The 13,536-nt window shown below is 39.6% G+C and overlaps 1 long non-coding RNA gene across 1 annotated transcript in view; it reads right to left on the bottom strand.

Moving 5' to 3' along the window:
• The window catches only part of LOC128911376 (uncharacterized), a 65,506-nt gene extending 52,016 nt beyond the window's left edge, over window positions 1–13,490 (bottom strand). Inside the window, exon 1 of the long non-coding RNA XR_008467066.1 lies at window positions 13,001–13,490. This is a non-coding gene — a long non-coding RNA (uncharacterized LOC128911376). The remainder of the gene's footprint in view (window positions 1–13,000) is intronic.
• Window positions 13,491–13,536: the final 46 nt, after the last annotated feature.

The following is a 13,536-nucleotide window of genomic DNA, read 5'->3' as shown; positions in this document are numbered from 1 at the left end:
ATAATTCATTTCCTTCCCTTCTCCCAAGTTTTACCATCCTTTCTTAGCGTGTCTGGCCAATTTTCTGACATGAAAGCCTTACTAAAACCTACTGATCGCTTACTTTACTTTCCAAGTACAGCAATTTTGGTTAATTATTTTAAAATCCATATATATACATCTCTCTATGTATAGGCTCCACATGAATAAGAGAGGCTAATACATAGCAATTACCTCCGTCTTCTAATTGCTTTACTAATTTTACTTGAGGTAAAAACGGGCATGAAATTTTTGCATAACTGTTAATTTAGATTCCTTTTTCACCCTTCCAGAGTAGCATAATATACTGGGGTAGAAATACAGCTTAACCTACATTTCACATTCAGCCATATTCCTTTTTATGCTGTAGTTAACAAAGGTGTTCATGAATCAGCTGAAAATTTCAATTCATAGTTGGATGACACTTTTCTTCAACTAACAACAATCCTTAGTTACAAATGCCAAACAGGAAGAGCATATCTGTGAAAAACAAGCCTCTTAAACTGAACGAATGAATAACAATGATGTGTGGGTTGTGCTTTCTATGCAGCAAACTCTGGGAAGACCTTTCTATGAACAGCTATCTGATAACAATTGAAGACGCTTTGGTGTTCCTATTCGCCTCCCACAGCCCTTTGTATCAGCAGCTCAGCAGAGAGAGTCTGAAGAGTCTGACAGCAAGATTCCTTTGTCATTTGAAATTTCAGGTACTGTAACTCGGCTCAGTGCTGCACAAAGGGAGCTCTACTGAGTGGCTGTGTGCTTGTATGGAAGAGACAGAAATTTCTCAATGGCCAGTTCTCAGCATGCAGCACAAATTGTTACCTATCCCAACTAAATCACCCTCTGCTAAGAAATCTTTCATCATCTTGGTCTCCCTTATTTACACACAGCAGCACCCTCATTTCCAAATAAACAAACTAAAGCCCTACAGCACCTATCTAAAGCCCTACCTATGCTGTACACAAGAATCTACGCTGCATGTAATTCGTCTCCCAGTTAGTTGCAAAGGCAAGGAGAATCAACAACCTGTGCTTAAAACACCATTAGGTTCTCAAATACCGTGCTGAAAACCATAATGTACAAGTCTATAAAAATGGAAGGGAATGGAACAGAATAAAGTTCATCTTCACATCCAAACCTTAGTGACATTTCCCCACCATCCTCATAGGCCCACCAGAGAGAAGCTGGATCTGAATATAAAAATGTTGAAGTATGAACATGAGCGAATCATTCTCAACTTGCAAGCTGCAGTCTTACAATGCTCCCCTCCCTTTTTTGCATCCGTAATATTAAGGAATAACTAAAAGTATTTACAACACTTCATTCATCATATCAGAGACTGCTGCAGAGAGAAAAGACAAGAACATTAGCACTTGCAAATTCACGTTGCTCTTTTTCCTCAAGCCCCACACTGATATTTACATAATCCAGCAACATAAAACCAAGGAACTGTCAGAATTCCCTCCTGAAAGAAATCTCCTTTGACTGCTAAAAGGCAGACTTCCCCAGCCCAAAAGAGCAAACAGAAGCCATGCAAAGCTTCTTACATTAAGAGCCACGTATTTTAGACAGATGTAACAAACAGACTTAATTTTGCAGAAAGTTCCCTTCCATCTCAGCAGTTCTCAAACACTGCAATGACATGAGAACCAGGCTCTGATCTGATCATTTCTTGCCAAAACAGGCTATAATTTTCCAAATATGTGAGACCTTTTTTTCATAACCATTTGAAATCCCAGCCTCCAGAATCAGAGTCTGACAACAGTTAACTTATATGGACCCCTACCTGGTCAACATGATAGAGCTCCAGGCTGTACCATAATCTTAGTATTTTTCTCTCCTGGAAAACAGATACTACTAGGAGGAAATAACTTTAAGTACTCTGTAACAATTGCCACATTCCCAAAGACAACTTCCATCAAAATTAAATGATCAAAATAGAATCTTTCTATAAACTCTTAGGAGTTCCTATCCATGGCTTTCCATGCCTACATTTGACACCGTTTGTCCAGCTGTAATTAAAGATGAAAAGATGAAACACTGTTTAAAGTCACTGAATCTCTGATGGGATTTCTCTTATCCCAAATCTGTGAATGTGAAGGAAAAAAGCTTGCTGTACAGAAAAAACTGGAAATGAATTTTAGATGCAATATGCTATTATAGTGATGAATTGCGTTGTCTAAAAGTCAAAGCACTGGTCTCTGGGGTACAAGCCACTGTTCTGCTCCAGCTAGCTGTACAAGGGACACTTGTATCCAGTGCTTCTGATTTCTTCACTTGTAAAAATGTGAATAAATAACTGCTTAACACAGATGTTTCAACATCAATTACCTTAGTGTTCGCAAGCCTTTACAGGTCCTAGGCTAGAGAGCACTCACAAAAGCTGAAAGTAATATTAGTTTAGACCATATTTTCTGCATTTTTTTGTCCTTTTGTTCTTAATTTTGAAGGACAACTGCAATTGCAGTTCATCCATTTTGGTTTATCCTAAAGTCATTATTTGTTATGATGCTGTTCCTGCCTTCAGCTACAAAGAAAATGACTATCCCTACCCCCTCACAGGCAGGATTAACAGCCACAGCAAATGAGTTATGGCTAGTCTAACTGACAGGAGCTCAGAAGCAAATTCATTTTCAGAAGTCCACCTAAGCCCAGGAAAGAATTCTGCATCCTGAGTCTTCTTAATTCTTCCTCACAGCTACATAAAGAAAGTACAGAATGTGTTTTTCTTCATCACCAGTCTGCACACTCAATACACATACTGAGACCTATTGGTGCTAAAGGTAGCATGTGAACTAAGTGGTGTGAAATAAGTGGTGCAACACTACACAGAGCTTGTGCACTCACACTTCGTTATTATTTTTTTTTCCATAAAGAATGTATTAAAAATACTACCAGCATGGGTGAATAATTTTATTTATAGGTGGAATAATAATTATTTTACTTGTCTCTGTCGATCTCCAGGTAAGCAGGCTAGAGGGAAAGAGAGGCTAGTATTCAGTGAGATTGTTTACAAATACATTCATACCACATTGGTAGTAACCAGCCTCATCATTTTTCCTTCAATCCATAGTTCCACCTTTCTTAACAGAATAGATGCCAAATGGAGCTGCATGGGCTTATTTTGGCTGAATTTAGTTTAGAAGATTCATAGATCCTGGCCTGACTGTTTTTAATGCCCTTTATCAGTAGATTGATGGGTGCGCTCATCCACCTTGCTCAGAACTAAGTGGTTATCCAAGTAGCCCATGACTGCTATCAGCTTTTGCCCAGTAGACACTACTGAAGAAATAGTCTTTGAATCAGCTGAAGACAAGACATTGTGGGATAAAAGTACAGACTGGATGCTGATATACTGCACAGTGCTTATATAGATTAACACCACACAACAATGATCTCCAAGCAGCCTTCCAAAGTGGTAATATTTCAGTTTAGAGATCAGTGTACAGCTTGCAACCAAATACACTTCAAAATCACAAGCCATGTTAAAAAACACATGGCACCTCTGCTTTGAAAACATTTTTAGGAGACCTTTTTTTTGAAGTTGTTACAACAATGTGTAAAAATGTACTTATCTGCCTGCAGCTGCAGCAAAAAAATGATAGTGTTGTCCATGATTCACAGTAATCAAGAAACGAAAACTAAATAAATTAAATTCTCACAAAAAGTGAGAGAAGATGTAAGGCAAATAACAGACGTACAACAGCTGCAGCTTTCCAACATGGCACTCAAGAACACACTGTAAGTGCGTTTCATGTCACATACAATGAGTGACATGTACTGCAAATCATTGGGAACATTCAGCATGTTACAAATTGTCATGATTTAACCCCAGATGGCAACTAGAACCATGCAGCCACTCAGTCTCTACCCCCAGTTGCGACGGGGGAGCAAATCAAAAGAGTACAAGTGAGGAAAAACTCATAGGTTGAGATAAAAACAGTTTAATAGGTAAAGCAAAAGCTGCGCACAAAAGCAAAGCAAAACACGGAATTAATTTCCTGCTTCCCATCAGCAGGCAGGTGTTCAGCCATCTCCAGGAAAGCGGGGCTCCATCACGTGTAATGGTTACTTGGGAAGGCAAACGCCATCACTCCAAACATCCCCCCTTTCTTTTTTCTTCCTGCAGCTTTATATACTGAGCATGACATCATATGGTATGGAATAGCCCTTTGGTCTGCTGGCGCCAGCTGTCCCAGCTGTGTTCCCTCCCAGCTTCTTGTGCCCCCCCAGCCTACTCGCCTACTCGCCCCCCCCAGCCTACTCCTCCCCTGCCGTGTGAGGAGCAGAAAAGGCCTTGACCGCTTAGTAACAACCAGAAACACCAGTGTGCTATCACACTATTCCCGTTCCAAATCCAAAACACAGCACTATACCAGCTGCTAGTAAGAAAGTTAACTCTATCCCAACCAAAACCACGACACAAATGAAGCACACATGTTCTGATCTGTTTTGCATCCAGCTCTGAGTGCAAAACCACACACGGCTGAAGATCCTCGTGTGTACTCCTGCCACTACAAGCAGCTCCACTGAGATCCATAGCACAATAATTTCCTACACACATCCAGGCTGTAGAATCAGTGCCTTAGTTGCCTCTTGCCACAAATATCAGCAAAACAATGACACATCACTCAAAGTTTACCTGGAGAACATGTTCTTATCTTGTTTCATGAGCTGAAGCCTAAGGATTTAAAGGTGTTTTTTTTTTAAATCTGGAAAGGCTTTATACGTTTAACAAAACACTTATGAGTATGAACTCAAGTCTTGCTGTCTTCAATACCTTCTCTACAAAACTGGAGTAGACACTTTGCTAGATTAGGTCATATGTTACCTTTGCATATTAAAAAAAGTAGATGTAAATACTGACTTACATTTATTTTAATACAATTGTGTCATTTGAGTTTTATAGAGCCATGCATAAAGCATTTGTTATTCCACCTATAACAAAACTGATCCATTAACTCTGACAATATTTTTAGTACATATTTTGTTACAAAAGCATTAAGACGCGTTATGAATCATTCTGGCATTAAGAGAGTTAATAGTATACTATATATTTTTCAGGATTATTAATATTTAGTGTCATTCAGTAAATTAAAAAATCAAGTTTAACTAAGGTTAAAAATATCTGATGATGCAGTACATAGATGATTGTAAATGTATATTAATGAAGCTTTACACAATTGACTGGATATCTTTTCGTTAATCACTCACAAAACCATGCCAAACATATATCAAAGACTTCAGCTCCTTTTTCATCCAATCTTCCGACATTTCATTATTATGGTTACCTGATTAATGGATGCAATAATATATGTGGCATGATATGATATGTTCACATTAAATTTTAATCAAATATTACTAAATTCAGAAAACATTAAGTAAATCATGACTGATGAGGCAATATTGCTGTACTGTCATATTGATGGTTAGAGAAACTCACTATGGAGAGTTACAGATTAAGGAAGAGAAGTAAATCTTATGAGGAAATAGAAGTATCTCAAGTTTAACTAGTTCGTTCTTTTAAAATTGCCTTCCAGCCAAAGGCTGAATATTAGATCCATCAAAAGTATTCCAGTGTCTGTAACTGATATGAATGTTTTGTTTTCTTCTACTGAAAGTTTCCTCATTCTTTTAAAAGCACAGATTAATATACACTCTGCACAAGGGCCTTTCCCGAAAGATGATGGCCTGTGTAGTGAAAAAAAAAACATTATTCCTCACTCCAGTTTGGAAAAAATAAGCCAAATGTATTTAAAACCTTGCTATGATCTGAGAAGCAGGATCTCAGGCTCATGCAATACACTTGGTCTGTTCATTTTTACCCAAATTACGCTATTGTCACTTTGCAGAAGGTGGACAGGGAGATAGATGGGGGTTAGTGTTCACAGCCTAGATGTGCAAATGGAAGATGGTTTCATCCTGGAAAAACAGAGAATTTGCCTCTACTGCTGCAGACAGCAGCTTTCTTTTCAGCTTTAAGTCAGTAATGAACCTGTTCATCTGAAAATTTGGAACTCATATTCAGCAATAATTCTATATTGCATTTTTAACTGGCAGCAAGGAAATAAAATTCTAAACCAGCTTACTGCTGTGTTTGAAATTGAAAGAGAGCTAATTTTATTCGTCTACTTACACTTCCTGTTCTAGTGAAGTGTCAGGTGGGATTGGTCCTACTCCTGCCTTGGACATCCATCTCCCCCTCCCCCTGTCCCCGTAACTGAAAGATTCAACTTACAATCTTGAGGCATTATTCTTTTTTATAACAAACAAGTTATTTACCCAGAGAGTAAACTCCATCTTACGAGAGTTAGATGACCCTTTAGAAGCTAAATGATGAACCACAAATACCAATATTGGAAGGAGTACTACCTAAAAGACTGCAACAAAACAATTCAAGCAATAACCTGTACTGAAGAAAACTTATTCCAAAGAATTTAGAGTTCCTAGAAATAGATATTCTCTGGGCTTAATTCCAAACTTTCAGTGTTATAATCCGTGACTATGCTTGCATAGAATTTCAGTCCCATGGTACGGACTAAATAGCTCTCTTCTTTTATTTGTTTGCACCTTAAAAACAGAAATGAAAACAGTCTTGTCATATGACCACCTTTTTGGTAGACTCTGATGCCAAGATATCAGATGTCACTGTATCTTATTTTGAATATGTAAAGTAGTGTACAAGTCCTGCTTAACCACTTAATTAATTGTATTCAAAAATGTAGTGCATTGCATAGTACTTGCAATGAGACCTTTCCAAAGTCTGTTTGCTTCTTCATGTCCTGGTTTCACTTTCAAACCCTTTTCTTGTCTTGAAAGATTATAAAGGGTGTAAGACTGCCTTGTATTATGTGGACACGCTTACCAGCAAGGGAAATCTCAGTACTCGTGCATTCCAAATAAATACTACTCAATTCTGCAGTTCTACTCTGAATATTAAGAGCAGTAAATATTTAATGTGTTTAGCTGGAATTTTTTTTTTTGACAACTTGCTTTTTGCTAGAAGTCATTCCATATAAAGTATTTTAAGGGAAAGCATACAGATAAAGGCAGAGAGAAAAGGAAATTAAAATGCTAAAACGGGTACAATTAAATCAATGACCAACTGGAATCAACTGGGAAGGAGCACTGAGTATTGTTGCATCTTAGTAGCTCAGTTGAGCTACTGGTTTCATACTGGTTAGATCTATGCACAAGGATTTCAGTTAAACACCTTCTTGCCATAAAAGTAGGTTTGGAATTTTTTTAAGTGCGACTAGCTCATGTAACATAATGTGAACAGTTATGAGAATAATTAAAGCAAATCACTAAGTTATCTTCCTCCATACCCAGATAAGTTTTGTACAGTTACAAGATTAAAAAGCACAAAATTCCTGTGAGTGTAAGACCTAATAAAAATGGAAGAATACATCCAAACCCACAGCTCTTACCTCAGGCAAACTCCCACTGGTGTTGGCACCTCATGCGATGCAGAGAAGAGTGCAGACACTTCAAACAAAATTGCCTGGAAAGGTTTGATTCACTCTCACTTGATTAATTGAATGAGTATATTATAAGTCTGTCTTGCAGCTTTTGCTTTTCTCAGGAAGAAACATACCAGGAAAAAAGAGGTAACTCGAGGTCCTCAGTAAACTTTAGATCACAGAATGTGATGTTGTGGCTCAGGCCTCCAAAAAACTGCTGGCTTCTGCTAGAATCCTCTGTTAAAATCAAGGTCCAGCTTTTAAAGACCCAATGTAGCCTTGTAGTCTACCAGACCTCTTGTCAGAAAGCCAACTTGAAATGGGACTATTTTTTCGCATTTCAGTTAGAAAGGAAAAATAAAAAAAAACAGAAAATTTCTGACTGAGCACTCAGGATAGATGGATGATCATTGGATTTCAAAAAAGAAGCAATTTGTTTGGACAAGGAAGGGAATAATTTTCTGTCCAGATAGAGAAACACAGCTGTAGAGTTAGGATAAGGGAGACAATTTAGAGAAAGAGAAGGGAATCCATGCTAGTGACACAAGAACAGAACCTTCACATCTTTTAGCAAAGTAAAACTGCTAAACAAATCTACTTTTGTCTAGGCTTTTAAATTCTCCAGAAACCAAAGCTGAAGGATCTTTTATTTTTGTGGATAGGGCCAGCTGAGAGAAGCATTATTCATCTGCCCATGGCAGCATTTAGGAAGGCAGTAACAGAAGCAATGGTGCAGCACTGGCTCTTTCAAAGATGACCATGAGTGTAGCAGCAGATCTGAGTTGGGGAAATAAGGGCAGGCCTGTGGGTTATAGGTGAGAAGGGATTTGTGGCAAGGGTGGGAAAGTGATGAAAGGGAGGGTGGTGGCTTTACAGTAGAGCTGTAGGAGAGAATATGTATTAAGTAATGTTAGGAAGAAACTTGGGGCAACAGAGCATGAGCAAAAAACATGGACATCCTTGCATACCCAAGTTTGATTCCCCATCACAGCTTTCAAATAGCCAGGTCTTTCTGACCCCTTTTTTTTTTTCTGTCAGAAATACATCAGCCCTAGTCAATAAAAAGGAAGAAGTCAGTATATCAACTGTTCATCATTACGCTCTCACAAGATACTGAAAATGGGAAAGTTTCTGCTCAGCTTAATACTGAGAGCTTATGAATACAAAGACAAACAGAGTTTTCCTGGTATCTTGCACCTGGACAAAGTAATGCAAAGGAATACTACTTAGCCTTTCACCATTCCCACCAACTCCTTTACCTAAATTAGTTGTACTGAGCAAAGAAATCACACTATAAATATAATTAGTTACTTGGAACCTGATCTAAAGCCTAATGAAATCAGCAGAAAGCTTACAGAGAGAATGAGCTATAAAGAAAATATTAGTTTGATTGCTGTGGGCAAAACTACTTTCAGATCTAAGCAGAGGATTTAGCTATTTTATTCTGCAAGCAATGAGAAAATATCTTCTTGATTCTAAAACTAAAATAAGAGACCTAATTAATTCTAGAGCACCACAGTCATATACATTACTTCTTAGTATGCAGGAATCCAATAGTTTCCTTTTTAAACAGTAATATTTAAAAATGCATTTAATTTAAATGATTGTGGTTCTTCTTTTCAGTAAACACATGTGAAGGCATACATTGTGTTTAAATATAATAAATACAGCTAAAATCATGCATCTGGGTCAATCCTCTGCATGTAATCAGGATTATGAAAATTTAGTTTTTCTTTTCTTATCTTTTGCAATAAATGGTCTATGTACAGATGACTGGAAATTTATTCAGACATGGTCTTAGTTGTGTTCTTGTTTTTTAACTCACCGGTTCGTTCTTCCCTGCATCTCTGACTGGTTTCTAATTCTATCAGTTGCTCTGGTAGCTAAGGAAAGTGCCAAACTGTGTCTGCCGATTTCTAAGCTGTGCTTAGAAACAAAATTCTCATGCCAAGGCTTTCTAATGGCAAGTTTTCTGCCCATTTTAATGACTCGCTCTTTTGGGTTTTGGTTCTGATTGCTGACCACATGTAATTATAAGGGAAAAGGTCACAGAGGACCTCAAGAAGCCAAAATCCAAATAGGCACAAAAGCAGGGGGAAAGGCGACAGGAAAGGTTTTCATTTAGTTTACATCTCCAAGATTCACTGTCCTGAACCTCCCAACTCTCTGAATGAGGTTCCTTCATCCCCAGTTGTCAAAGCCCTCCTTCATGCACTGCCTTGCCCACAGATCCTCTCAGGCATTCCCCGGAGGCAACCCAAAGAAACATGGCACATCTAGGGGGAGATCCAGAAATCCGTTTATTCTGAAAAAACTGACAAATGGAAGGAGGCCCATCAGTCCAATGGCTCTGTGCATGTGTGGTGGGAAATAAATTGTCAGAGGCATAGGGGAATCCCTTTTGTTTCAAAAGTGCTTCTTCAAAGAAAAAGACATCCCCATCTCTCTTTGAGGAAGGCACTGTGTGGGAGGCTCAGTGGGCCCTCCTACAATGCCATGACTGAGAAGCCTGTCTTTAACTGGAGCTTAACTGAAAATGCACAGTCCAGATAAAATGCAAAGGCACAAAGAGCAAATAAAGAAGTAGTCAATGCTAAGCAAAGTGTGGGCTGAGGAATTCTGCCTCCTAAGGAGGTGACAGTCAAATGAAGCTGGCTCATCATGTGTGTCAAAAACTGCATCAGACAGGTAAATAGCAATTCTACACTTCCCTCCTACTCTAAAATTCCACTCTTAAAACACAGGGTATTTTAGGAAGCTTCCTGCTGACAGGCACATCCTGCCCAGGATTACATTTTAATAGTTCTTCTTTTAGACAAACATTTTAATTTATACTTATACAGTCAACATGCTATTCCCATATAGTCCCTAGGGAGGAGCAAAACATGCAAAACACAGAAAGGGTGGTAATGAAAAGAAATAATCATCCTGTTTTCATGGATGGGTTTACAGATAACGTAGTAGGCTATTTACTATGGTTCTCTTTTCTCTGGAGGGCAACTTTAAATCGCTCAGAACAACTCTGTAGACACTGGTAGAAAACAGTAGCCATTTTCAGTCCAGTGCAATGGAGGTTAGCACACCATCTGAAAGGCTTATATGATATCCAGCACTCCAGGATCTTGAACCTTGAACGGAAATCTACAAAGTGTCCCAAGACTATTCTCTGAGTAAAGGAGAACTTCCATACAAATTTAGATTTTCAACTAGCAATAACATCACTATATCACATTGCAACTAAAGTTACACAGATAATCTTACAGGTTTTACTCACTTTCCAGAGCTGCTTCAGGAATTGCCAACATGATGCTTCTTGAAGGACCATGGCATAATGACATTTTCATTTTGCCAAAGCCAAAAAGTGCTACCCATCCACCAGGATAAAAATGAAATCCCACTAGAAATTAAATAAGTTGAATACAGCGTTGCAAACCAACACTGGTGGTTCTGAAGCTAATCCTGTACATCACTAGCAGTTTTTAAAACATGGGTTTTTAAAAAGTGATCTTGTCAGGTTTCTTTTTATTCGCCTTCAATTTTTGATCAGCTTTAGATATAGGAAACAAAACATTGACACACAAGTCAAGGAAAAAGCCCCACTTAAGCATCTGCTAACAGTCCCTGGATGAGAAGAGGCACAGCCAGGCCCCCAGAGGGGCTTACAGTCACTGCCAGCCTTGCTGGAGGAACGGTAATGACCACTGCTGGTTACATGAACAGGCACGCTGGAACACATTGGCTGGACTCAGCAACACCGCTCCCAAAACCTCTATTCTCTTGGTACAATATTCCTCACTCCTTCAGCTCCCATTCAGAAAGTGGCAAATTGGCTCCAAATTCTACTCCTTTTTCCACTAAAGATAACACGTCTTGAAATGAACATTAACTGTCTCTTAAAACCCAATAAATTAAATTGTCTTTCCTGAGTAAGCAGCAGGAGTAATGGAAAACATTTCTCAGAACTAGTTTGTTTTGTTTCTAAGAAAGTGTTTGACCTAATGATCTATTTTAGAAAATTGGTATGATTTATGGAGAATTGATAAACACATAGTCAAAAACAGCTAAGCAGCTACCTGTCACGAGTCAATCGTTTTATGCAAAATTAAAAATTGTACACAAACAGATCAGCAATATAGTTTAAATAAAATAAATAAATAAATTAAAATCTACAGTTCAGTCCCCAAGGATGAAAAAAATAGTAAAGTGGCTAGAAAGAACAGTTTGACAGTATGCAATTTAAATGCCAGTGTATCTAAAATCTCATCCTACATAATATTTATCAAGATCATGAAAATTTGCCTCTGGATTAATGCAGTATGGAAAAGGATAATCAACCAGTTAAGTGTGTAAGTTCTCACGTACAGATGCAAGAGAATCGGTAAATTGTGACACACTAACTCAGTATAACTTCATTAACAAGTGAACAATCAAGTTTTGTGCTCAGATGTAAAGACCTTCGGCAGACTTTTTCCTATTGTAGAGCTACTGGCAAGAGAGAGCAAAAGGCTAGGCCGCACAGGGCTACGGGTTAGAGAAGGGCTTGTCATTATGAAGAGGAACAGTGACCAAGTGGGACAGTCATGATGGGAGCTATATTCCTATAGATGACAGATAAATGCTACCTCTTCACAAGTGTATGTCCATGAGATAGGAGGAAGGAAAACACAACAGTTTGATACAACAAAACAATTAAGTTTTATCACCTCTTACATCCAAGTGTAAGTACTGGCAGTGAAGCACCAAGTAGCCTTTCTTCTTCACCCTGGCTGACCTATCCCATCAATGACTGATATAGGACAGCATCACCTATCTACTATTCAATCAGTAGGCTCTAGATCAAAACCACTCTGGACTACATATGATCTGACTTGGTGATATATAATTAAACCAAGTGATAGATAAATTCGTGCAAATGAAAACAGGAACTAGCAAAGTATCTTTTGGAAGCTCCTTGTCTGAAGAGACTATCTTGTCTAACCACATATGTTGGAAGGAAAACTCCCCCCAGCACTCCTGTGTTGCAAACTAGTCCCCATAGCACAGGGATAGCTGAGAGCTACGGCTTATCAGGCCATGTAGTCTCCCTCAGAGACCCACAGACGCCACTCATGTCTGAGGATCACATCTACAAAAGGTTCAAATGGAATCCCGAACTTTCTTTATTTGCTGCTAATTAACATTTTTACTCCTTGTTTTCTGGGCGTCTCATCTTCCCCCCATCTTCTATCCTCTTCTGTTTTCCCTTTGTTTCTTGCCCTCATTCCACTTTCAGTCTATTACTGTCAAGCTCCTACGAACCCACACCATCCTTAGTTCTGCCTAGGAAAGTTGTACGCAATCCCTTTATGGCAGCTTTCTTCTCCATAGCCTTAGTAGAACACAACGTTGTATGGATAAGGATGACCATGACATGCAGTTAGTAGTCAGTGTATTTGCTGTTCAGTGCCCTGCTTAGCTGACTTTCCTCAAGAAAGTTTATTTTGAATAATTAATACTACTATCTCGTTAGCACTTACATGGTGATTTTGGCATCACTGTCATTGTCACCTGCTTTCACACATGCAATTCCTGCAATGAAGAACCATGAAGAATGATGGCTGTTTCTTCTCCCCCTCACGGGGAGCGCTGAACCGTTCACTTTCCCGACCACCTTTGTGCCCAGGGCTGGAATCACAGCCCGGACCCCATCACCCACGGATAACACACCTCAGGGCAGCCCTAATCTCTCGGGGCAGGAGCTGGTTTTGCGCCTCGGCAATGGAAGGGCCCTTCCAGCCGTCGCTGCTGCCCGCAGACGGCCTGCGTGGCCTCTCTGACACTGCCACGGACGGCCGCTTCTACCGCCAGGCTCCGCGGCCGCGCCGGCTGGGAGTTTTCCTCACAGAAACCCCACGCGTCCGCAGACGGACGCGCTGAATAAAAAAAGCGGGGAAGAAACCCCTACCAGGGTCAGGAACCGCGGCTTCGTGGGCCCTGCACGGCTCCGGGGCCGCGCGCCCCCGGCTGCCCTCAGTGGCACGGCGGCCGTGGGCGGGGCCAAGGCGCGCGACGC

The sequence above is a fragment of the Rissa tridactyla genome, chromosome 6 (assembly GCF_028500815.1).
Source record: "Rissa tridactyla isolate bRisTri1 chromosome 6, bRisTri1.patW.cur.20221130, whole genome shotgun sequence".
NCBI classification, from domain to species: domain Eukaryota; kingdom Metazoa; phylum Chordata; class Aves; order Charadriiformes; family Laridae; genus Rissa; species Rissa tridactyla.
This window is presented reverse-complemented; position numbering and strand designations above follow the sequence as displayed.